The 26,041-nt window shown below is 40.9% G+C and overlaps 1 pseudogene; it reads left to right on the top strand.

The window, feature by feature from the left end:
• Positions 1–17,601: 17,601 nt before the first annotated feature.
• The window catches only part of LOC115423523 (retinoic acid receptor alpha-B-like), a 45,678-nt pseudogene continuing 37,238 nt past the window's right edge, over positions 17,602–26,041 (top strand).

Raw genomic sequence — 26,041 nt, 5'->3', positions numbered from 1 at the left:
GAACTGAAGCAGAATGTTCCCTGCGGTAATGAACGACCTTTTTCTTCAGATAGTTTTGACTTGTCTCAGCCTCCGTCCTCACCCTTTCATTCCTCCTTTCCACTCGTTGACCGTCCACCTCCGTCTCCTCCACACTTCACACCCTCCATTTACACTTCTCATCCTTCAGTCCAGTCACCGCTCATCGCCCTGATCTGAGCTCCATGTAGCGCTTCGTTTACCGCTTGGATGTTTTAGCATCTTTATTTCTGTGTGATTTGTTAGTATTTTGAGGCTTAATGTTGGATGCATGGACAGGTCTATTTAACCCTTTAACCCCTGAACCCTGATTCAAGGGAACATTTTTGTTTTTTTTCTAAATCAGTCTAGCTGCTTTTAGACACCTGTTTAACTCCATAAAGCAGATACAGTAAAAAAAAAAAAAAAAAGATAAAAAGCAACAAATAAACTATGCAGTGCAGACCCCCGCCAAGACAGACACCCCCCCACCCCCACCCCCACCCTGGCAAAAACATACCTCCTTGGCGGAGGTAACCAGAGAGAACATATATAAACCAGCCAACCAGCAGTAAACCACATAGAAAAATACATAAACCAGAGAAACATATATAAACCAGCCAACCAGCAGTAAACCACATAGAAAATACATAACCAGAGAGAAACATATAAATGAAAAATGTGTGGGAAATGGGATTTTCAGTGTTCAGTAAATGTCCACAGAGTCCACATTCCACAGTGGATGGGACAATTTAGTTCCAGATACAAGATCGTTCTAAGCTACAGGTGGTCAGATTGGAAGCTAATCGGAGTTGTTTTGAATTTTTTAGGAATTTTGGAAAATGTCTCAGTGATGACAGATGGAAAATTGTAGATGTTGTGACTTTCTGTGACCTTGACTTTGGCCTACTGGGACCAAAATGGACTGGGTTGGTCCCAGGGCCTAGGCCTATCTGTGGGGAAGATCTGGGAAAGATGGGGAAGAGTTTTACACTAAAGCTGCTAACGATCAAACAACACAAACACAACAAAAGAAAAGCACTCGGAGAGCACAGACCTCCGCCAAGGCAGATCTGCCCCCCCCCGATCACCACCAAAATTTAATCATTTCTTCCTTGTGCTAGTATCAACATTCATTCATTCATTTTCTGAACCCGCTTTATCCTCACTAGGTCACGGGGTCGCTTGGAGCCTATCCCAGCTACATAGGGGCGAAGGCGGGGTACACCCTGAACAAGTCGCCAGTTCATCACAGGGCCCAGTATAACAGTTCCTGAAAATTTCATGAAAATCCATCCATAACTTTTTGAGTTATCTTGCTAACAACAACAAACAAACAAACAAACAAACAACAAGGCAAAGTGATCACAATACCTCCTGGTGGAGGTAATAACAAAAACACCAAATGATCTATAATGACCAAAATGAATAATAAACTGTCAAAATTACAAGTAACATGAACAAAACAAACAAACCGCACACACACACACAAGCAAAGTGATCACAGTAGCTCCTGGTGGAGTAATAAGACACAAACTGAACAAACTGAGGAAAATAAAAGACAAAATGTATAAAATACACAAAATAAGCAACTAAATGAATATAAACAAACAAATATTCACAAAATAATCAATGATATGAAAAAATATGCCAAAAAACCCCCACTAAAATGAAGTTATAAAAAATAAATAATAATAATATAAAAAGTAGAATAAGTAACTAGTATTGAATTTGGTCCCAGTAGTTTTGTTTTGGGCTTTTTTTTTTTTTTCTAAATCAGTCAAACTGCTTTTTGACACGTTTTAACTCCATAAAGCAGATACTCAGTCAAAAAAAAAAGAAAAAAAGACGAAATAAATAAGCAACAAAATTAATATACAACTAAATATAAATACAAATAAAATATCACAAAATAATCATAATGAAAATATGCAAAAATAACAAAATGAATAAAATATAAATAAAAAATGTGGGGGAAAAAATAAGCAATTAATTTAACAAAATGAATGAAACATTACAAATAATAAGTGACATAAGAAAAAAAATTCTAAAAAAAAAAAAAAAAAAGAACTAAAATGAAGCAACTAGTATTTGAATTTGTCCCAGAGTTTTAGTTTTGGGCTTTTTTTTTTTTCTGGATCAGTCCAGCTGTTTTTGACACCTGTTTAACTCTGATTGTCAGACGTCTCGGAAAGACACGTCTATTCTGCAGCAGGTCTGGGAAATGTACCTACTGAGGAACACTTGAACTGTTCTGCATATTTAAACCAATCATCCCTTCAGACGCTCAGCACAGACACAGGGGTTAAAGGGTTAACATTCCAAAGCTTTTTGGCGGAATGATGATCCTGAACGAGCAGGAGTTGTGTTTTGGATCGTCCTTTTAACGTTTGAAATCAGCAGAAACCCAGAACCCCTGGTGGTTCATCCTAAGGTGACGTGTGGCACTCAGTGTGTTCGTCATTCATGCTGGGTTGGTTTCTCTCTCCTCTTCCCACTTCCTTCTCACCTTCTCGATGGATCTGTGCTTACTGAGGTGACAGAGAACCTCCAGTGTCTGCTGTGGCCTCTGGTGTTCCAGTCCAACCAGCCAAGATCCAACGGCTCGGCAAACCCAGCAGAATGTGGGCAGCGGTTCAGACTGCCGCTGTCAGTGTGGTGGTGTGCTGGTGTCTACAGCCGAACTTCTGCTGCAGTTCGTCCTCTGTCCACCTTCACAGAAGCAGAGCTGAGCTTTTTACCCACGAACTGAAGACCGCGCACAGCACTACAACTAATGAACGCTGAGCAGAGAAAACAGGCTTTTATTCACCCTTTAGCAGGCAAGTGACTGTTTTTGGTCATTTCTACACACATTCCAAATAGGGATGGGAATCGATAAGAATTTAACGATTCCGATTCTCTTATCGTTCTCATTGGCTGAGGGAATAAAAGAGTACAAACAGGTGTGTTTGCATTAAGTGTCTTTTATATTTCCATCTGCACAGAAAATAGACATGTACAGTATGACAATATAAGAACAGATGATGCTGGGCCTGGGGGGGGGGGGGGGGGGCGTACAGTGACAGTGAAACTCCGACTCTTTACTAATTCCTCTGTTGCCACATTTCCACTACGTGGAACCGGTTCGACTCTGCTCGTCTCCTGTTGTTGTGCTCCTCATTTCCTTTCTCCTACCTTCAGAAACTTGTATTTGAGGGGGTACGACGTTTTTTCCCGCACCAGAACCAGAATTGGTCTGAATGACGGCCTGTGTTCGCTCTGACACTAGATTCATAAGCACCGCTGAGTAAGAATCAGATGAATCACATGTGGACGAATGTTTGAGCAGACTGGAGGGAGTCCACCTGTAGAAGAAATGGAAGATCTGACAGAGTTCAACTGGACCTGGTGTGGTCTGTTTGGACCTGGTGTGGTCTGTTTGGACCTGGTGTGGTCTGGTGTGCCTGGTGTGGTCTGTTTGGACCTGGTGTGGTCTGTGTGGACCTGCTGTGGTCTGTTTGGACCTGGTGTGATCTGTGTGGACCTGGTGTGGTCTGTTTGGACCTGGTGTGGTCTGTGTGGACCTGGTGTGGTCTGTTTGGACCTGGTGTGGTCTGTTTGGACCTGGTGGTCTGTGTGGACCTGGTGTGGTCTGTTTGGACCTGGTGTGGTCTGTGTGGACCTGGTGTGGTCTGTGTGGACCTGGTGTGGTCTGTTTAGACCTGCTGTGGTCTGTTTGGACCTGGTGTGGTCTGTGTGACCTGGTGTGGTCTGTTTAGACCTGCTGTGGTCTGTTTGGACCTGGTGTGGTCTGTGTGACCTGGTGTGGTCTGTTTAGACCTGCTGTGGTCTGTTGGACCTGGTGTGGTCTGTGTGGACCTGGTGTGGTCTGTTTAGACTGCTGTGGTCTGTGTGGACCTGCTGTGGTCTGTTTGGACCTGGTGTGGTCTGTGTGGACCTGGTGTGGTCTGTTGACCTGGTGTGGTCTGTTGGACCTGGTGTGGTCTGTGTGGACCTGGTGTGGTCTGTGTGGACCTGGTGTGGTCTGTGTGGACCTGGTGTGGTCTGTTTGGACCTGGTGTGGTCTGTGTGGACCTGGTGTGGTCTGTTTGGACCTGGTGTGGTCTGTTTGGACCTGGTGCTGTCTGTTGGACCTGGTGTGGTCTGTTTGGACCTGGTGTGGTCTGTGTGGACCTGGTGTGGTCTGTGTGGACCTGGTGGTCTGTTTGGACCTGGTGTGGTCTGTGTGGACCTGGTGTGGTCTGTGTGGACCTGGTGTGGTGTGTGTGGACCTGTGTGGTCTGTTTGGACCTGGTGTGGTCTGTGTGACCTGTGTGGTCTGGTTTGGACCTGGTGTGGTCTGTGTGGACCTGGTGTGGTCTGTGTGGACCTGGTGTGGTCTGTTTAGACCTGCTGTGGTCTGTTTGGACCTGGTGTGATCTGTGTGGACCTGGTGTGGTCTGTTTGGACCTGGTGTGGTCTGTGTGGACCTGGTGTGGTCTGTTTAGACCTGGTGTGGTCTGTTTGGACCTGGTGTGGTCTGTTTGGACCTGGTGTGGTCTGTGTGGACCTGGTGGTCTGTTGGACCTGGTGTGGTCTGTGTGGACCTGGTGTGGTCTGTTTGGACCTGGTGTGGTCTGGTGGACCTGGTGTGGTCTGTTTAGACCTGGTGTGGTCTGTGTGGACCTGGTGTGGTCTGTGTGGACCTGGTGTGGTCTGTTTAGACCTGCTGTGGTCTGTTTGGACCTGGTGTGGTCTGTTTAGACCTGCTGTGGTCTGTGTGGACCTGGTGTGGTCTGTTTGGACCTGGTGTGGCTGTTTGGACCTGGTGTTGGTCTGTGGACCTGTGTGGTCTGTTTAGACCTGGTGTGGTCTGTTTGGACCTGGTGTGGTCTGTGTGGACCTGGTGTGGTCTGTGTGGACCTGGTGTGGTCTGTTTAGACCTGCTGTGGTCTGTGTGACCTGGTGTGGTCTGTTTGGACCTGTGTGGTCTGTTTGGACCTGTGTGGTCTGTGTGGACCTGGTGTGTCTGTTTAGACCTGTGTGTCTGTGTGGACCTGGTGTGGTCTGTTTAGACCTGCTGTGGTCTGTGTGGACCTGGTGTGGTCTGTTTGGACCTGGTGTGGTCTGTTTGGACCTGGTGTATTCTGTTGGACCTGGTGTGGTCTGTTTGGACCTGGTGTGGTCTGTGTGGACCTGGTGTGGTCTGTGTGGACCTGGTGTGGTCTGTTGGACCTGGTGTGGTCTGTGTGGACCTGGTGTGTCTGTGTGGACCTGGTGTGGTCTGTTAGACCTGCTGTGGTCTGTGTGGACCTGGTGTGGTCTGTTTAGACCTGGTGTGGTCTGTTTGGACCTGGTTGGTCTGTTTAGACCTGGTGTGGTCTGTGTGGACCTGGTGTGGTCTGTTTGACCTGCTGTGGTCTGTTTGGACCTGGTGTGGTCTGTGTGGACCTGGTGTGGTCTGTGTGGACCTGGTGTGGTCTGTTTGGACCTGGTGTGGTCTGTGTGGACCTGGTGTGGTCTGTTTAGACCTGGTGTGGTCTGTGTGGACCTGGTGTGGTCTGTTTAGACCTGCTGGGTGTTGACCTGTGGATGTGTGGCTGTTTGGACCTGGTGTGGTCTGTTTGGACCTGGTGTGGTCTGTGTGGACCTGGTGTGGTCTGTGTGGACCTGGTGTGGTCTGTTTGGACCTGGTGTGGTCTGTGTGGACCTGGTGTGGTCTGTTTGGACCTGGTGGTCTGTTTAGACCTGGTGTGGTCTGTGGACCTGGTGGTCTGTTTGGACCTGGTGTGGTCTGTGTGGACCTGTGTGGTCTGTGTGGGACCTGGTGTCATCTGTTTAGACCTGGTGTGGTCTGTGTGGACCTGGTGTGGTCTGTGTGGACCTGGTGGTCTGTGTGGACCTGGTGTGGTCTGTTTGGACCTGGTGGTCTGTGTGGACCTGGTGTGGTCTGTTTGGACCTGGTGTGGTCTGTGTGTGACCTGGTGTGGTCTGTGTGGACCTGGTGTGGTCTGTTTGGACCTGGTGTGGTCTGTGTGGACCTGGTGTGGTCTGTGTGGACCTGGTGTGGTCTGTTTGGACCTGGTGGTCTGTGTGGACCTGGTGTTGTTTGGACCTGGTGTGGTCTGTGTGGACCTGGTGTGGTCTGTTTAGACCTGGTGTGGTCTGTGTGGACCTGGTGTGGTCTGTTTAGACCTGCTGTGTCTGTGTGGACCTGGTGTGGTCTGTTTGGACCTGGTGTGGTCTGTTGGACCTGGTGTGGTCTGTGTGGACCTGGTGTGGTCTGTGTGGACCTGGTGTGTCTGTTTGGACCTGGTGTGGTCTGTGTGGACCTGGTGTGGTCTGTGTGGACCTGGTGTGGTCTGTTTAGACCTGGTGTGGTCTGTGTGGACCTGGTGTGGTCTGTTTGGACCTGGTGTGGTCTGTTTGGACCTGGTGTGGTCTGTTCAGACCTGGTGTGGTCTGTTTGGACTGGTGTGGTCTGTGTGGACCTGGTGTGGTCTGTTTGGACCTGGTGTGGTCTGTTTAGACCTGGTGTGGTCTGTGTGGACCTGGTGTGGTCTGTTTAGACCTGGTGTGGTCTGTGTGGACCTGGTGTGGTCTGTGTGGACCTGGTGTGGTCTGTGTGGACCGGTGTGGTCTGTGTGGACCTGGTGTGGTCTGTTTAGACCTGGTGTGGTCTGTGTGGACCTGGTGTGGTCTGTTTAGACCTGCTGTGGTCTGTTTGGACCTGGTGTGTCTGTGTGGACCTGGTGTGTCTGTGTGGACCTGGTGTGGTCTGTTTGGACCTGGTGTGGTCTGTGTGGACCTGGTGTGGTCTGTTTGGACCTGGTGTGGTCTGTTTGGACCTGGTGTGGTCTGTGTGGACCTGGTGTGGTCTGTGTGGACCTGGTGTGGTCTGTTTAGACTGCTGTGGTCTGTGTGGACCTGGTGTGGTCTGTTTGGACCTGGTGGTCGGTGGTGACCTGGTGTGGTGTGTGGACCTGGTGTGGTCTGTTTAGACCTGCTGTGGTCTGTGTGGACCTGGTTGGTCTGTTTGGACCTGGTGTGGTCTGTTTGGACCTGGTGTGGTCTGTGTGACCTGCTGTGGTCTGTGTGGACCTGGTGTGGTCTGTTTGGACCTGTGTGTCGTGTGGACCTGGTGTGGTCTGTGTGGACCTGGTGTCATCTGTTGACCTGGTGTTGTCTGTGTGGACCTGGTGTGGTCTGTTTGGACCTGGTGTGGTCTGTGTGGACCTGGTGTGGTCTGTTTAGACCTGGTGTGGTCTGTTTGGACCGGTGTGGTCTGTGTGGACCTGGTGTGGTCTGTTTAGACATGGTGTGGTCTGTTTGGACCTGGTGTGGTCTGTGTGGACCTGGTGTGGTCTGTGTGGACCTGGTGTGGTCTGTTTGGACCTGGTGTGGTCTGTGTGGACCTGGTGTGGTCTGTTTAGACCTGGTTGGTCTGTGTGGACCTGGTGTGGTCTGTGTAGACCTGGTCTGGTCTGTGTAGACCTGGTCTGGTCTGTGTGGACCTGGTGTGGTCTGTTTGGACCTGGTGTGGTCTGTGTGGACCTGGTCTGGTCTGTGTGGACCTGGTTGGTCTGTTTGGACCTGGTGTGGTCTGTTTAGACCTGGTTGTGGTCTGTTTGGACCTGGTGTGGTCTGTTTAGACCTGGTGTGGTCTGTGTGGACCTGGTGTGGTCTGTTTAGACCTGCTGTGGTCTGTGTGGACCTGGTGTGGTCTGTTTGGACCTGGTGGTGGTCTGTTTGGACCTGGTGTGGTCTGTGTGGACCTGGTGTGGTCTGTGTGGACCTGGTGTGGTCTGTTTGACCTGGTGTGGTCTGTGTGGACCTGGTGTGGTCTGTGGACCTGCTGTGGTCTGTGTGGACCTGGTGTGGTCTGTGTGGACCTGCTGTGGTCTGTGTGGACTGCTGTTGGTGTGTGGACCTGCTGTGGTCTGTGTGGACCTGGTGTGGTCTGTTTGGACCTGGTGTGGTCGTGTGGACCTGCTGTGGTCTGTGTGGACCTGGTGTGTCTGTTTGGACCTGGTGTGGTCTGTGTGGACCTGCTGTGGTCTGTGTGGACCTGCTGTGGTGGACCTCTACTCCATGTTGTCTTCGTTCTGACCAAAACAGCGCAGCGTGTGCGTGATGTCATTGCGCATGTGCAATGAAGGCAGAATCGTTAAGCAGGCAGGCAAATGATTCCAAGGAATCGAGCTACTGGGATCTGGTTCTCAAAAAGAACCGGTTCTCGATTCCCATCCCTAATTCCAAGACAGCAGCTGTTGCTCAATATGAAGAACACAGTCTTGGTTGGAACAGTCTGAGTTAGACCCAGAGTGTGAAGGACACGTATGGAAGTCTGTCCTTCCTGCAGCTGCAAGGTTATTATCGTTAATGAAAACTAACGAAATGACCAAAACTAAATTGAAAAAACATTTTTAGCTGAAATAAATAACAACTGTAATTAACAAAAAAAACATACTAACTGAAACTGTTTGTGTGTTTACAAAACTAACAAAATGGATAAAAATTATGGATAAAATTCCCTTCGTTTTCATCTTTGTCGATGTTGGATTAGTATGAAATCGACTTATTTCACTCGAGCACTTTTAGCTAGCATCCCATACGACACTTCACAGGTCGTCACCTCTTGTGGAGTCGTCTTCTCATCCCCACACGACCTGGAAACATAAATACCACACCTGCAGGATGAAAGATATGAAAAAACTAAAACGAAACTAAAACTAAGCATTAGAAAAAAATGAAAACTAAAAAAACTAGCAAACCTGCTCTGAAAACCAATTTAAACTGAATCAGAGAAAAAACTCAGACCGAAATAAAACTAAACTATAATGAAAATCCAAAACTTTTCAAACATGTGCAGCTGTCAGGCTCCACAACAAAAACTGATCCGAATAACAGTACGTAAACAGTAAACAAAACAATAAACAATACAGTAAACAGTACAGTAAACAGTAAACAGTACAGTAAACAGTACAATAAACAGTAAACAAAACAATAAACATAAACAGTACAGTAAACAGTAAACAAAACAATAAACAATACAGTAAACAGTACAGTAAACAGTAAACAGTACAATAAACAGTAAACAGTACAGTAAACAGTAAACAGTACAATAACAGTACAGTACAGTAAACAGTACAATAAACAGTACAGTAAACAGTAAACAGTACAGTAAACAGTAAACAGTACAATAAACAGTAACAGTACAGTAAACAGTACAATAAACAGTACAGTAAACAGTAAACAGTACAGTACACAGTACAGTAAACAGTAAACAGCACAATAACAGTAACAGTACAGTAAAACAGTAAACCTTCACATGATCAGCATGTGCTCAGCTGTAAATGGTGTACATAGTGTTCTTGTTTTGTGTTTGTCTTAATATTCACTTCTTTTGTTGTTGTGTTCTTGTAACTCTGCTGCTGTAAACCTGGAATTTCCCCTTATGGACAAAGAAAGGCTTATCTTATCTTATCTTATCTTATCTTATCTTATCTTATCTTCTTACCTTACCTTACCTTATCTTATATCTATCTTATCTTATCTTATCTTATCTTATCTTATCTTATCTTATCTTATCTTATCTATCTTACCTTAGAGAACGTACTTCCTAAGAACACTCTACGAGGTGTGACAAACATGAACCAGACTGTCCTCCATGTTCATGACTCAGTGCCTGTTGGCTAACCGCTGAGTTCACTGGGTTACACAACTTCTGCCCACTCGTCTGCTCTTATTGCTCACTTCTCTCACTCCGTTCTTCTGTTTCAGACTTTTGTGGAACGTAGCGCTGTTAGGCCTCGTCACACACTTCTGTGTAGCACAGTGAAAACAAACATGGAATAAAGAGTTCATCTAAAAGTCCTGGTTAATTTGGGGAGAGCCCAACAGAGTGTCTCCAACATCTCTGTGCTCCTTCTGGTCATGTGACTAAACCAGCTGTTTAGTGTCAGACTGCAGTGGAAGCTCAGCTTCTCCTAAAATGACTCCCATTAAATGCTCAAATCTGTTCAGTTGTTTTCATTTCATTGACTCCAAATGTGTTGGAACACGTTCATCTCTCAGACCAGTTGGTTCAGAATCAGTTTGATCCCAGATCAGTGGACTGGATGTTGTTCACTTCTCCTCCATTCCCGTGTCTGTGTTTTCTCCTCCATCTCTGCTCAGTGCATTTGTCCGTAGACGCTCAGCGTCCATGCACTTCAATGGGACTGAGTGGAACTGGTCTGAACTGACTCTGAACTGGACGATTATTGGATAAATGACACCATGTTGTCCCCCCCGGACGCTCAGCGTCTCCGGGTGAATGGAGCTGTGGGCGGAGCTCAGCCGGGCTGGACGCCGAGCTTCCACGTGCTGATTGGAGGATGAGTCCAAAGGCTGAATGCGGTTTGATTGACAGCTGTTTTCAGATCTGCTCCTTCACTGACACAGTTCAGTTTAATACCGTCACACATTCTGCTGTGAAATCACCCAAAATGACTGTTCATTTACTGACCTGGAAGAAAACACAACCACTGGACTAACTGGTTTACATTTAACATAATTTCAACATTTTCTTGTTTACTTGGTACGATAAGGTCACTGAGCATTTACTTAAAAGGGAACGGAGGATGAATTTATGTTTAAAGAACTTAACAGTTTTTTTGATGTAAGCGACAGTGACCTTCTCCTGTCTGACAGACCAGCAGACGACACTGGACTAAACCTTGGACTCCACCTTTTTCATCCCCAGCTCCTCCACCAGGACGGTCCACACTGACCTCCTGTTCAGTCTCAGCTCCTCCACCATCATCTTCACTGTCCATCTGCCATCCCTTCACTCTGTGTTCTCATCCGTCTGTGGTGGAAGGTCCGTCCTGACATAAGGTCATCGTCCACCTCCTCATGACTTCTATTGAAGTGTTTGTACGACTCGAAGACTAGCGGCGCGCTAGTGTTGCTTTTGTCAACGAAAATTATGATGAAATCTTTGTCAACAAACCTTTATAAAAAACTAGACGAGACGTAACATATACATGTACAGTATATCTAATTTTTTTTATGTGTTTGCTGTCGTATTCTTTTTAATTTTACATTTTATTTTTGCTCTTCATGATGCTGTTGCTGCACTACAATCTATCTACAGTATCTATCTATCTATCTATCTATCTATCTATCTATCTATCTATCTATCTATCTCTATCTATCTATCTATCTATCTATCTATCTATCTATCATCTATCTATCTTTTTCAGATACTTTTTTTCAATGAACATCCTTTTTGTTCAGCTTTTACTATTATATTATTATTATTATTATTATTAGTATTATTATTATTATTATTATTATTATTATTATTATTATTTATTTATTATTATTTATTTTTGTTAAATAAAGCTGTGAAGGTCTCATCCACAAATGCTGTGTTTGGCGGTCCACCCCCTCCCCCTCCCCTCCCCTCCCTCCCCTCCCCTCATTTCCACCTTTACCTCCACCTGCACCCACACCCAGCCCATGTTCACCTCAGTCCTTCCTCTGTCCATAGATTTAATGTCCTGTATCGATCATGAGGCGCAGTGAATGTGATGGCTTTCCCCTTTTCTCCGCTCATATTTAACCAGCAGCTAATCAATACAGAGAGGCCTTGGACTCAGCAAGGACGTAAGCTCACTTATGGCATGAATCTGTGTGTGTGTGTGTGTGTGGTGTGTGTGTGTGTGTTGTGTGGTGTGTGTGTGTGTGGTGGGGGGGGGTAGACATATTACAGTCTATGTATTCATGCATGAATGTATGAACAGATGCTGATGTAACTTTACATCTGCAAAAATACATATGTTTATGCATATGTGTGCATATAACACTGGCTACAGTGTTGTAGAATCGGTCTGCCTCAGAGGTTAGATGTTCGGCCTATAAAACTCATTCTGGTTCAGTTCCATATTCAGCCCAGTTTGATCTCAAGCAGGCCAGACCAGTAAAATAATGACTTAATAACCTATAAATAAGGACAAATCCAAGTTTTCTTTTGTTTTAGTACAAAAAAAACCCCAATTAAATTATGAAATATTACATTTTACAAAAAAGAAGTGAATAACCTGAAAAACAGAAATTTCATTTGAAAAATTAGTGCAATTTTAACGATATTCTGCCTGGACTTATTATTTTTACATGTACATTTACACACAATGTTCCATAAACATTGGTAACAGGCAGAATATTGGTAAAATTTTGGAGTTTGGAACTAAAATAAGAATAATTTCTACAATATTCCATCTGTTATTATGAACACAACTCCAGATCCCAGTGGATCCATAAATGCACCAAACATTTAGAAACAGGAAGAATATTGTTCAACTGCACACAGTTCAGGTGTGTTCATCTCTGTTTTCTTTAATGTATTCATTTGCGTTTTATTGTGAAAGATAGTTTTGTAAATGTAAATATTTTCAGTGTAATCTTATTTTTTTCACTTCAATTTTTTCCACATAAAGAAAATGTGTGGTTGTCATTCTTTCTGGGTTCTTGTGTTCTTTTGACTGTAGATCACATTGGTCTGTATGTGGAACCTGAACCAAAGGATTTGTCCAACCTGGACTGTTCAGAGTCATTTTTGCACTTTCATCCTGCAGGGCCGAAATGGAACCTTTGGCTGGCTGGATTTGGCCCCCGGGCCACATGTTTGACACCTGTGGCCTATACAGTAGATTTATAAACGTTCCACTAGATACAATATTTAATAAGCTTAATAAGATGAGACTTTTTTGATCCTGCCATGGGGAAATTTAACAGTTTACAGCAACAACATGCATCACACCAGTGCAATCAATCAATCGTGTGTGTGTGTGTGTGTCTGTGTGTGTGTGTGTGTGTGGTGTGTGTGTGTGTGTGTGTGTGTGTGTGTGTATAAACACCACTGGTTTTGATGTTGGACACTGGGGTTTGAATCCTGGCAGGATCCATCACACTTCTGTCATTTATCCCATAGGTTCACTCAGTAGTTCCAACCTTTTTTGGCTCATGACCCCATTTTAACATCACAAATTTCTGGCGACCCAGACATTCAAAACAAGACTTTTTTTTTTTTTTTTTCTAAAATTCATTTGTTTTTTCATGTAATAGTTTGCTACTATGTTGCAAATAAATGTTAATGTTAGAGGACATTTAGTCTGTATAATGTATATTATTGTGGACAGAGGCAGTAAATCCAGGTGTAGATTACCATAGATTGTTATTAACCCTTTCATGCACAGTGGTCACTCCAGTGGACAGTTATTCTACAGCTGTTCTCTTGTATTTTCATGGATTTTAGTTTTAGTTCCATATCAGCTGACAGCGGATCATCCCATACACCGACATTGGAACCATTACTGTAACTTGCTGTTCTTGATAAACCTGATCTGCAGTGACATGTTTGAGTGCAAATCAATTGCTTGTTATTTATTATTAGATTGTAATTAACAGGCTTTTTTAAACTTTTTTTTTTTGCATATTATCTCCATAAAGTGAGTAATAACTAGTATTAGAGTACGTTAAAATAACAAAACATCAGATTAGCAGCATTAAAAAAAAATCAGTTTTCACATAGTATGTCAGTAATACATGTTTTGTTGTCAGGTCCGGCATCGAAATGTGATTCAACAAAACTCATAATAAAGACAGTAGAATATTAAGGGAGCCTCTTTGAAGTTTCCCTTGGCAAAACAAATTTGTTCAGTACAAAAAGGCAGCCAGACTACCATTCTGCTGTCATGATGCTGGACAAGACAGGTAAAAAAAAAAAAAAGCAAATTATTCCATTGTTTCACACAGTATGTCAGTAAATACATGTTTCTTTGCTTCAAAAATTAAATACATGGTGTCCGGCTGAGTGGACATTTTTGCAAATCTGCGAAAAATAGGTTCACTGAAAAAAAAAAAATTCAGTGGCATTGTTTTTTTCATGCCTAAAGAGGAATTAAACACTCAGGAAAAAAATCTTGAGTAAGGTTCTCGTAATTCACGCATGAAAGGGTTATAATTTTTTTTTTTTTTAAATCAATTACTAGAAATTTCAGGCGACCCCCATTTGAATTCCAGGCGACCCCACGGGGGCCCAACCCCAAGGTTGAAAAAACATTGAGTTAACTTGTATTTTTATAATTCCATGTCTTCTACCTGTCCTAGCTCCGCCCCTGCTCTAAACACACTGTCCATATTATCAGTGTTACAGACACTTATCAGGGACATGTCTGACTTTAACTCTAGAGTCATGGATAAAATGCACGTTTGAACGATAGACAGGTTCAATTCAGTTATAAAAAACAATACACATACACACTGAAAAACACATAGTGTATTTTTATTTAATTTACCCTTTAATGCATGAATTATGAAAACCTTAATCAAGATTTTTTCCCTGATCGTTTTATATTCCTCCTTCAGCATGAAAAAAACAATGCGATTGAAAATTTCTTAGAACCTATGTATTTTTCATGGAGTTACAAAAATGTCCACTCAGCTGGACACCATGGGTTTAATTTTTGAAGCAAAGAAAACATGTATTTACTGATATATTGTGTAAAAATTATAAAAAAAAAAAAAAATAATAATAATCCTGCTAATCTAATGTTTTCTAACATTTTATCATACTCTGATACTAGTTATTACTCACTCCAAAAAAACAAAGAAAAAAAAACTTTTTTGTAAAAAAAAAAAACAAACAAACAAACAAAAAACAAACCCTGTTAATTTGTCTAATTACAATAACAAGCAAATTGATTGACACTCTAACATGTTATTGCAGATCAGGTTTATCCTAGAACAGCAAAGTCACAGTAATTGGTGTGAATGTCAGTGTTTGTGATGATGCATAAGTGTCCACTGTGTTGGCTGACATGGAACTAAAACAACAAAATCCATGAATATATAACTCACAGGTGTCCAACATGTGCCTGGTGGCTAAATCCGGCCCACCAAAGGGTTCATGTCCGCCCCTGGGATGAATTTGTGAATGCAAAAATTACACTGAAGATATTAACAATCAAGGATGTTGATCATTTTAGTCAATTCAATCTAAACAGTGATCAGACCAGTAAAATATTATCATAATAGCCTATAAATAATGAAAACTGGTAATTTTTTCTCTTTGTTTTAGTGTAAAAAAAAGTAAAATCACACAAATGTTTACATTTACAAACTAGCTTTATTAAAAAAAAAAATATGAACAATCTTAAATGTCTTAATAGAAGTATGTGGAATTTTAATAATATTCTTCCTGTTATTTGATGTTTGTGTATTTGTAGATCCACTGTGGTCTGAAAGTTGTGATTCATATGGATAAATAATAAACTGAGGTGTGGCTATTGTTAACAGTGTACTTATTTTTCCTTAGAATTTTCGGGTTGTTGGTATTTATTTCATGTTATGTTCAAGTACAATTTGTAGATGGAAACATTTTCATCACGGAATTTTACTTTTTCCACTCAGAAATGATTATTCTATTATTTATTTCATTTGAACTCTCTGGGCCCCACTTAGATCAGATCAGGCTGAATGTGGAACTGAACTGAAATGAGTTGGACAGCCCTGATAGAAGAGAACAGCTCTGACTGTCCACCGGACAGACCACCATGCATGAAAGGGTTCAAGTCAGATTTTTAAATAGTGGTGCACGTGCGCTGGTGTATCTTCCTGGTTTTTTGTGCATCTGTCCACGTGATCCTTCAGTTATAAACTTTGACAAACAGATGAAAATTAACTCCAACTGGGCGGGAAGGAACAGGTTAAATCATTAACCCTTTCATGCACAAATAAGTGATCAAAATGTTTTCCTGAGTGTTTTTATTCCTCTTATCGGCATGAAAAAAACAATACGATTGAAAATTTTCTTCTGAAAAAATAGAATAAATAAATAAATAAATAATAAAATAAAAATAATAACATTAAAAAAAAAAAAAAAAAAAAAAAAACATACAAAAAAATAATAATGAAAAAAAAAAAAAAACCCAAATTCTGATGAATCTATTTTCATGAAAGTTGTAAAAAATGTCCACTCAGCTGGACACCCACACGCTTATTTTTGACACAGAAACATGTATTTACTGATAAACTGTGTGAAAACTATGGGGGGGGGGGGGCTTGTGGTTCTGGGGGTTATGTTCAGGGACACCTACATAATGTGACCTATTCATGTCAGAAAGAACTTTAAGAAAGATATGGTGTAAAAAAAAAAAAAAAATCGGAAAGAACAACAAAATGCCTGAATAACAAGAGAACAGCTGCAGACAGCTGTAGCCACCAGTGGACATGAAAGGGTTCAAGTGGATGAGCTGACCTGACAGCACTTTACACCAATAATAGCCTTTATTTTTGGCGGATGTTGGAGGCATGCGCGAGGCAGGTAGATGGAGCTCGTGCGCAGCTGGTGTCATTCATCAAAGGCAGGCGGAGAGATAGGAGAGAGAAGGAGAGAGAGAGAGAGAGAGAGAGAGAGAGAGGGGCCGTCGGGTGCAGAGCGGAGGTTACCACCGGACACCACCACCGTCTGTACCGGAGCCGGAGCTCAACAGACCAGCACACAGACCGACACGCGCGCACGGACCGACTATCGGACATGTCACCGCCGCGGCTCGAGCTCACGGACATTCGGCTTCTTCAAAACACAGCGGCAACTTCAAAGTCACACATGACAGCGCCGCGGGACCGTTAACCGGAGCACCGACCGAACGGCCGACCGAGCCGCGCGCGTCTCCCCGGCTTGGACCTCCGGTACTTTTGGACATAAGACAGCGGATCCGCGTGCGTGGATTTAACGGCACGAACAGCGGCGTTTGGAGCGGGTACGGAATGGACGGGTCCGCCTCACCGACTGAAGGGATTATCCAGACATGACGGTTACATAAGAGCTGAGAGCGGCTCCGGTAAACACAGGAGGAGTGGACCGGAGCTCCACTGGAAACACACGAGGTCACAGGAGCCGGACACGCGCGCACGCGCTCTGATGGAATAACGTGGATCCGCATCCGGTAGAAGAAGAAAGTCCGACTTGTCAAATACTCCAACACCTGTAGCCCCGGGACCGGAAAACACAAACAACACAAACAAACACAACAACAAGACAACAGCTGGGGTTGGAACAAACAAACAAACAACAAACAAACAAAGAAAAGAACAGCTGGGGTTGACTGAAGGAGGAACAGACCAGAGCAGCTCCTAAAGGTCATCTGCACCTCCTCTTCCATCTCCTCATTTCCTCCTCCTCTTCCTCCTCCTCTCCTCTCCTCTCCTCTCCTCCTCCTCTCCTCTCCTCTCCTCCTCCTACTCCTCCTCCTCTCCCTCCTCCTCCTCCTCCTCTCCTCTCCTCCTCTTCCTCCTCCTCCTCCTCCTCTCCTCTCCTCTCCTCCTCTCCTCTCTCTCCTCCTCCTCCTCCTCCTCCTCTCCTCTCCTCCTCTCCTCTCCTCTCCTCTCCTCCTCCTCCTCCTCTCCTCTCCTCTCCTCTCCTCTCCTCTCCTCTCCTCTCCTCTCCTCCTCTTCCTCCTCCTCCAGTCTGTGATGAAGATGTGAGCTCTTCTTCCTCCTTTCCAAACCACTTTGATCTGTTTCCCCCCCCCCCTCCTCCTTTTTGATACAAGACATCAAAGGCGCCCCTCCCTCCTCCTCCCTCCCCCCCCACCTCCCCTCTGTCACGGATGTATGAGAGCGTGGACGTGGTGGGTCTGAGTCCCGGACCCGGCAGCCCCAGTCCCAGCCCCGGACCGGGACCCGGAGCCGGACCGGGCTCCTTCCTGGGCATGGACTACTACCACAGACCCCCGGGACTGGGGCCGGACAAGGGGGGGCTGCTGCCGGCGGTAGGAGGACTCCAGCGGCCGTTCGGAGGGTCCCTGGTAACGGGCAGACACTGGAGCGGATCCAGCCACTGTAAGTCCCGGGGGGGGGGGGGGTACTGCCAGTTAGAATCTGTGTGAAAACTCAAAGATCAGGGAAGAGAGCTGAGTGAACAACAGGACTTATGAAAGAGGCTCTTCCACTGCTGGGACCAGGGATGGAACCATAGGACAATTTCATATCACGGTGTTCATTATTATCGCGGTATTGTTGAAATTGTGCTCAAAATGTTCAAAAAGTACTGATACACACACTGAAATAACTTAACCAAGTTGTATTTTGAAATAACCGCCCCCCCCAAAAAAAACAAAAAAAAAAAACAAAATAACATCACACTCTACTTCCTGTTGGCAGAAACTTTCAAACATTAACATGTAAACATCAAACATACAACTGTGTTTTAACCCTCTGGTATCTGGGTGCACCTTATAGGCACACTTTGCACTTTGTTTTAAAAACTTCATATTATTTTTCACAATTTAAATAAGGTTAGAATTCAAAAGTTGTTCATTTGTGCATGATCTTTAAATTTCTGTCCACCAACTAAAATGTGCACATTGTAAACAAAAGAAAATTACAAGAAAAGCACTCGGAGAGCGCAGACCTCCGCCAGATCTGTTGTCCCCCACCCCGAACACCACCAAAATTTAATCATTTCTTCCTTGTGCCAGTATCAACATTTCCTGAAAATTTCATGAAAATCCGTCCACAACTTTTTGAATTATCTTGCTAACAAACAAACAAACAAACAAACAAACAAAGCAAAGCAATCACAATGCCTCCTGGTGGAGGTAACAAGACCAGCATCTGTCTGCCAAGTGTGCCTAAAACGCACTGTTTCTTCCATTTGATCTGTATGATTAGGACTGACCTGGATTTACAAATAAAATCTAATTAGAGCAGAAGATAAATCAATATATAATATTAATAGTTTGATTTATAGGTGTGCATTTTACGCACACTTGGTGACAGATGCTAGTATTTTTGAACATTTGACCTAGTGCCAAAAATAATAATGCAAATTAACCAGTGTTGGAGTTTATCATTGACATGTGCCAGGATGAAAAAATCTAATAATATGTGATCCACTCTTTATGTAGTATATTGAAAAAAAAAATTTTTTTGTGTTTTTTGCATCCAAAAAAATGGTTTGTTTCCATTCCAAACACAGCATTTAAAGGGTTAAAAAAATGTGACAATTATTGAGTATTTGGTATTTTTATTTACAGCTCGAGTTGATGAAATCGACGAAAGTGTAAAAGAATTAAAAACTGTATGAAAATTTTTTGACATTATTCCACAGGTGTGCCAAAAAGGCACACTTGGTGTTTAGTGAGGGCCTTAGTGGACGGGATACTGAAGGGTTAAAGATGGAACCTTATGGACATTGTTTGACTATTTTCTATATCAAGTTTGAATTGTTTTAGTTTCTTTTTCATAGAACGAACGAACGAACAAACGAACGAATGAACAATAGATAGATAGATAGATAGATAGTGCTGCTGCTTCTCCAGTACCATTAGTTTTTAAAGTGTGATAATCAAACACAGTTATCATGATAATTAGAATTTAAACAATAATACTAACTGTCAGAGAAACCGCAGTTTATCGTTCTACCAGTAATCGTTATATCCGAAGCTGGGACAGCTTTTATTTACTTCTACATTTTTCAGTCAGACTCTTTAAATCTGTCAAACTCAGTTCAGCTCAGGTTCCACATTTAACCCGGTTTGATCTGAACTGGGTCAGACCAGAACAAGAAGAACTGTGAAAAAAGTAAAGTTATATCAAGATAATGTTTACATCTACAGAGTTTCCTTAAAAATCTAAACAACATGAACAACTGGAAATGTCTGTAGAAAAACAAGTGTAATTTTACAGTAAACTGCCTCAGTTTATCAGTTTATCATTCACACATGTGAATTCTAGTTTACAAATACATAAAACATTTAATAACAGGTATAATACTGTTAAAAGTGCATTTACTTCTCTTTAGACATTTCAGGTTGTTCATATTTGTTCAGATTATTCACATTTTATTGTTATAGGATAGTTTGTAAATATAAATATTTTCATGTAATTTTACTTTTTTTACACCAAAACAAAGAGAACATTTGCAGTTGTCATTATTTATCAGTTATTATGATAATATTTTATTGCTCTGACCCACTTTAGATCATATCAGTCTGCATGTGGAACCTGAATTAAAATGATTTTAACACCATTAGTCGTTAATTTGTTCATGCATTTCACTAATTCATCCGATGGGCTGAATTGGATCCTTTGGCGGGCCGGTTTTGGCCCACTGGCCGCACGTTTGACACCTGTACTTTAGAATATTTATTGTTCAACAAAAATATATTTTCCTTAGTTGCAGCAAAGATTTTCCAATGAACACTGTGACAGTTTGGACTTTAGCTGAATATACTAGAGTGAACCTGTTAGAATGCACATCCTTTTCATTATTATTCACGTACATTATAATCAGATTAATCACAGCACTGATGCAGATTAATTTCGATTAATCACGATTAAATATCATTCATTTTTAATCTATATTAGTCGCATTTCATTTTGCATGAACAGACTCATTAAAGAAGTGAATGTATCTGCACTGAACATGTTTGTCGTAAGCTAGGTGACGCATTAGCCGTAGTGCTAGCAGAATCCAGTCTAGCGTATGTTTGGTGTTAATGTGGTGTTTGAATGTGGAAGTGCTTCGGTGAATAGTAAACTCCTTCCTGCAGAGTGTGTCTAATACAGTGGTTCCCAACCTTTTTTTACTCCTGACCCCATTTTAACATCACAAATCTCTGGCGACCCCAGACATTCAAAACAGACTTTTTTTTTTTTTTTGCTAAAATTAATTTGTTTTTGATTGTGTAATAGTTTGCTATACTATGTTGCAAATAAACCTTAATTTTAGGTGATATTTAGTCTATATAATGTCTATTATTGTGGACAGAGGCAGTAAATCCAGGTGTAGATTACTGCACAAAGGGTCAGGATCTGTCCAGTCAGTCCAGCTGGGATTTACAAGGAGGACAATTAATACTGAACAAACAAGAACTGAAACTATGAATTATGAAAGAGCTGCAGCATCTGAAACTGACCACAGTGAACATCTGACACACAAACAGAACCACAGTGCTGCAGTTTCACAGTTTGTCATGTCTTTTATGTTTGTGATTGTCTCTGTCAGCTAACTATATATTTTTTATTAGTAAGTTGGGCTTTTTTTTCCATTACTAGAAATTTCAGGCGACCCCACGTGGGGTTCCGACCCCAAAGTTGAAAAACACTGGTCTAATACTTTCTGTGGGTCGACTGTTTTGTTTTGTTTTTTTGTCCTCATATTTCCATCCAGAGGGACAACGTGCTGTTTACAGGGTTCCTATGCAAGTATGGAAAAGTATGGAATTTAATTTTATAAAGTTCCAGGTCTGGAAAAGTATGGAAAATGGAAACAAATGTATGGAAAAATACTCCTTTTTCCAGACTGTTTCCACTGTTCTATTTTATAAAACATAAAATTATGAATATCTAAAATAACAAATGGATTGATCTGTTTTTAAAGGTGCTTGCTAGTGCAGCTAACATGTTTGTGTGACAGCACAAACAGTCAGCTACGCGTCCCAGAAAACATTTGGACAGATTGACAAGTTGAATGTCCCGCCTTCTGCTTTTATCCTCCTCTAACCCATTTTAAGCCCCGCCCAGGTGTCGTCAAGTTTCACTGCTGCTTTGACGGACAGGTGACGTCCACACACTGTAGGATATTCAACATGCCTTGTATGAGCGTTGGCAGACCTCATAATGGGTAGGTCTCTGATGACAGGCTCATAAATCCAAATATAAAGACTGGATGGAACGTTTTTACCAAAACATCTGGAAATTAGAGTCTGGAAAAAGTATAGAATTTAGAAATTTCAAATGTATTGGAACTCTGTGTTTAGCACAGTGGCTTGTGACCCCATTTTAACATCACATATTAATGGCAACCCCAGACATTCAAAACAGAGTCTTTTTTTTTTGGCTAAAACTAATTTGTTTTCAATCATTTAATAGTTTGTTATACTATGTTGCAAATAAGCATTTATTTTAGACAATATTTAGGCTATATAATGTATATAATGCACCTTTTAAAAATTTTTATTAGGAAAAGTGTGTGGTGTTTTAATTATAATGACACATATATTGAATCATTACAACATATTTTTTATTTGTAATTTATTATTATTATTTTTTTTAATCAATTACTAGAAACTTCAGGTGACCCCGTTTGAATTCCAGGTGACCCCAAGGTTGAAAAACACTGGTTTAGCATCTTCCAGTTTTATGGGTTGGTTCTGCTACCTGTCAGTACCAGATCTACTGACCATTTGCACATATCATTAGCACATTATATATATATATATATATATATATATATATATATATATATATATATATATATATATATATATGTATATATGTATAAATATATATATATATATATATATATGTATATATATACAGGGTGGGGAAGCCAAATTTACACTGAACATTTAGTTGTTTTTTCTCAGCAGACACTACGTCAGTTGTTTTGAACCCAAACATATACTGATGTCATAATCATACCTAACACTATTATCCATACCTTTTCAGAAACTTTGGCCCATATGAGTAATCAGGAAAGCAAACGTCAAGAGTGTGTGATTTGCTGATGCACTCGTCACACCAAAGGAGATTTCAAAAATAGTTGGAGTGTCCATAAAGACTGTTTATAATGGAAAGAAGAGAATGACTATGAGCAAAACTATTACCAGAAAGTCTGGAAGATACTATTAAAGAAGAATGGGAGAAGTTGTCACCCCAATATTTGAGGAACACTTGCGCAAGTTTCAGGAAGCGTGTGAAGGCAGTTATTGAGAAAGAAGGAGGACACATAGAATAAAAACATTTTCTATTATGGACATTTTCTTGTGGCAAATAAATCTCATGACTTTCAATAAACTAATTGGTCATACACTGTCTTTCAATCCCTGCCTCAAAATATTGTACATTTTGCTTCCCCACCCTGTGTGTGTATCTATCTATCTATCTATCTATCTATCTATCTATCTATCTATCTATCTATCTATCTATCTATCTATCTATCTATCTATCTATGTATATATATATATATATATATATATATATATATATATATATATATAATTGTATGTATGTATGTATATATATATATGTATATATGTATATATATATATATATATAATTTGCTAGAGTTGCATAATTGGACCAAATCTGTTACCAGTTGATCATGTCTTTGCTGATGTTTGTTCCTGGAAATAAAAAGTTATGGTTTTAATTCATTAATTAACATAGGGAAGATAGAAATTATGTAAAAGATGCAACAGGAGAAAATCAGTGTAAAGAAAGTAAAAGAACAAAAAAGATACATCAAGATGAAAACAATAGAAATGACACAACAACAACACAAAAAGATGCAATGAAACTAAAATGTAAAAATGATTATCAGGGTTCCTGCGGGTCTGAAAAGTCTTGAATTCATAAATCTGCATTGAATACCTTTAAAAGTCTGAACCAGTTGTTGCTAACTTTGCCCCTGGTGAGAAATGACCCAGAACAGTGTTGGAGTAAATAAATGCATTTTCCTAAATTCTCGGAGTCACAAATTTTTTCTAGTATGGCTGTGAAACAGGCATTAAATTCTTTTGTATGTCATCTTAAAAAGATCTTAAAAAGTCTTAAATTTAACTTGTAAAAACTAGGGCTGTTAGAAAACATCAATTCTGTAATATATCGCAATATTTAATTTCACAATACTGTATCAATATTTAAAAGCACTGTATTGATATTTTTAGGTATTTATTCAAATGCAGATACGGCAGAGGTTTATTTTTGTTTTTCTTTATTATTTATGTCTTATTTATTATTATTTAACACTGTTTTATTATATAAGGGTTATTTCAATCATCCTAAAAGCACTTTTTTCTGTCTGAGAGGCAGGTGGTAGTTCCTTTGGAAACTAGGAGAATTAGTAAAATGTTGTGATATAACATTAGATCCTGTTCTGATCAAATAAAATGTATTTAGTATTTGTACATATTTCTGTTGCAATTCAATTCTTCCAGCAAATAATCTTAAAAAACAAACAAACAAACAAAAAATTTATTTTTTAACATTATCATGATATATTGTGATATATCATATCGTGATCCTAGTATTGTGATTTGTATCGTATCTCCAGATTCTTGCTGATACACAGCCCTAGTAGAAACCTGGAGGACCCCTGGATTATGGTTATTTGTATTTTTAACCCTTAGGGCTCCACGGTCACGACCCCTTGAGTCAATCACATGACATTTTCAACACGTCGTAGCATCGGACTTCAGTCACGTAGACCACTGAGGATAAGTGCATTTAAAACTGTGGACTTGAAACACTCTCCCACTTCTTATTTGATGTTGACAGAGGAAATACAACCAGAGATATGATGGTTTGAAAACGGAGCAGACAAACGATATAGCGTTGTTATAGCGATATGAAGCAAACGTTATTATTTCTGACCATATCTACGTCATTTTTTTGTCCCTTTTCAAAACGGAAAAAACTGGCTGAATCTGTGGATTCTAGTCCACAGAATGCATTAGGGTCAAAACACAGTATTCAAAATCTCTCTGATGGGACATTTTAGAGACAATTTGACAGATTAGTGTTGCCAAAGGACCCACATTTTTACTATAAAATTCATTTTTGCTTTAGTTGGACCATAAGGGATGTGACAATATGAAAATTTCATATCATGGTTGTGACCAAAATTATCACGGTTATTGTTATTATCGCGGTATTGTTGAAATTGTGCTCAAAATGTTCAACAAGTACTTATACACACACTGAAATAATTTAACCAAGTTGTATTTTGAAAAAAACACAAACAAACAAACAAACAAAAAACAAACAAACAAAAAACAAATAAAATAATTGGCACAATGTCCCTTCTGTGTCAGAAACGTTCCAATATTAACCCTTAGTGGTCTGAGCCTATTTTGTTTGTTTTTCAGTCCTTTTGATTTTGCCTTTATATACAATATAAACAAATGTTTACTATACCCATGTTTGGGATCTGTTTTTTCAGCACAACTTCATCTATATCGTCTGTCTATTATTTTTTCACTTTAACCTACTATAAAAACATAAAAGGACAAAAAACACACAAAAAATATAAAAAATCCGATTTGAAAAATGTAAATAATTTATTGCATAAATAACACACAGATGCTTTTAAAACAAACCTTTTCAAAGACTTTTCATTAAGCATCTTTGTGTTATTTATGCAATAAATTATATACATTTTTCAAATCATTGTATTATATTTTTTGTGTTTTTCTTGTCCTGTGTTGATATAGTAGGTTAAAGTGAAAAAAAACAATAGACAGATGAGATAGATGAAGCTGTGCTGAAAAAACAGATCCCAAAGATGGGTATAGTAAACATTTCTGTATATAGTATATAAAAGCAAAATCAAAAGTACTGAATAAATAGGCTCAGAGCCCTAAGGGTTAATGTTGTGTTTATAGTAAAAACCAGACAAATACAATATGTCAGAACAAGAGGAAAACACAGACTCATTATCTAAACTGGAACTAAAGCCAAGAACTCCAGATAAAATGACGTTAGAATAATGATCATAACTGGTTTATCAGTGAGTCCTGGTGTTTGTATAGAACCAGGGCTCTCAAACATGCGTCCTGGGGCGCAAATGCGTCCCACCAAAGGTTCCCATAGGATGAATTTACAAAGTGTATAAATTCCACAGTCCAGGCTGTGGAACTCATTTTAGTTCAGGTTCCACATCCAGACCAATCTGATCTACAGTCCAGTAATAACAGCAGAAGAACCCACAAATGTACCTACAGATGTGACAAAAATAATATTACACTATGCCTATCAATAATGACAACTTCAAATGTTTGTCTTTGTGCAAAAATAACATTAAATTACGAAAATATTTACATTTACAAACTATCCTGTAACAGTAAAACATGACTAACCTGAACCAATGTGCCCAACCTGAAATGTCTGTATTAAATTCAGTCCAGTTTGAACTCTTTTCTTCCTGTTCCTCAGTGTTTAGTGTCTTTGGAGATCTGATCCAGAATGCACATGGACTAATGAGAAGTTCAGGCAGAAAATTGTT

Source organism: Sphaeramia orbicularis, chromosome 8, assembly GCF_902148855.1.
Source record: "Sphaeramia orbicularis chromosome 8, fSphaOr1.1, whole genome shotgun sequence".
NCBI lineage: Eukaryota > Metazoa > Chordata > Actinopteri > Kurtiformes > Apogonidae > Sphaeramia > Sphaeramia orbicularis.
Note: the sequence above shows the minus strand (reverse complement) of the source record. Positions and strands in the feature narration are given on the sequence as shown.